The sequence below is a fragment of the Peromyscus californicus genome, unplaced genomic scaffold, assembly GCF_007827085.1.
Source record: "Peromyscus californicus insignis strain IS unplaced genomic scaffold, ASM782708v3 Scaffold_10__1_contigs__length_136768540, whole genome shotgun sequence".
NCBI lineage: Eukaryota > Metazoa > Chordata > Mammalia > Rodentia > Cricetidae > Peromyscus > Peromyscus californicus.
This window is the reverse complement of record NW_026294391.1, coordinates 132,645,429-132,646,933: the sequence shown is the minus strand read 5'-3', so window position 1 is coordinate 132,646,933 and position 1,505 is coordinate 132,645,429.

Below are 1,505 nucleotides of genomic sequence, written 5' to 3'. Positions count from 1 at the left end.
CTAGCTCTTTCATCTTAAATTAACCAATTTCTACTAATCTATGTTTTGCCACATGGTCGTGATGTTTATCTGCTCTCTCACATCTTACTTCTCCTGGTGGCAGCTCTCAGTGTCTCTCCTAACCCTGCCTTTCTCCTCTCTCTATCCCTCTTGGATCTCCTGCCTGGCTCCATTCTGACCTGCCATAGGCCAATGCAGCTTTATTTATTAACCAATTGGAGCAACACAGATTCATAGCATACAGAAAGACATCCCACAGCCATACAGCTTGTAATTAATATTAAGCCTCTGAGTGATTATTTTATAAGCATATATAGGACCGTCGGTGGGAGAGACTCATCCAGACTGCAGGGCCAGGCAGGATCAGGGAAATTTCCATCTACAAGTATGAATCACACATGTGAGTGAATCAAATGCCAATAGACCTTCATGATTGACTCTTGATCTCCTAGATTCTGGGAATCCCAGGCCTTCATTTGCTCTGCCTCTAGCTCTGGAATGTTATGATAATGTGGTTCTTGCCACTGCTCTTGCTTCAGAAGATACTGATTCATGTAAGACACATTCAATTTTATTGTATCTCTGCTGGACAATCTCCTGTGTTTTTCAATGCTCTTTCTTCAGCAGAAACAAATTTATTACCCAAATAGATGGTTAAATAGTGTCCCACATTCATTTTTATTTATGTTTTTCAGTGCTTGCTTGACTTGTACTTTCCCCTCTTCTTTCCAGTCAGATGGAAAACTCTCACACAGGAGGACATTCTATGTTATTAGAGGACTCATTCCATAAGACCACTTCCAACAGTCTTCTCAGTGTGGAGACATGGATTTACAAAGTCATTCTTTCTGCACCTCACTTCATCTGTCAACACAATCTCCACTGCTCTTTTCCTTTTTTCAGTTACATTTAGGGAAGCATAATATAGTTATAAAGCTATAATGCCTATTATTCAGTGAGTTATTATAGGGTACATACTAGTGTAACAACCTCTTAGATTAAGAAATGGCATTTATAAGATCTGAGAACTTTAACTTGCTCTTTTTCATTTTTTTACTTCTTTTACCATAAGAAACTCCAAGTATGTCTTATAACATTACTTTTTAAGCTTCCCTGGTTTTGAACTATATACAAATATAACTGTGCAACTTGGACCATTTGTATTTGGCTTTTCTTGTTCAGGTTTATCTTCTTAGATCTTTCTATGTTGTTGGATATAGCTAAGGATCATTCATGTTAATTGATGCACAGTATGATATCTGATTATACCTCCAGTTTAATTCATTCAATCTGTTCTTGATGGATGTGTGGCTTGGCTCCAGTCTGGCCTTGATAACTGGTAACTAGAATTTCTATAAAACCTCCTGCCAGCACACCCATCATTCCCACCTCCTCCAAGGCAAGGTCTCCCATGGGGAGTCAGCAGAGCCTGGTACATTCAGTTGAGGCAGATCCAAGCCCCTTCCTCCTGTACCAAGGCTGTGTAAAGTGTTCCACCATAGGCA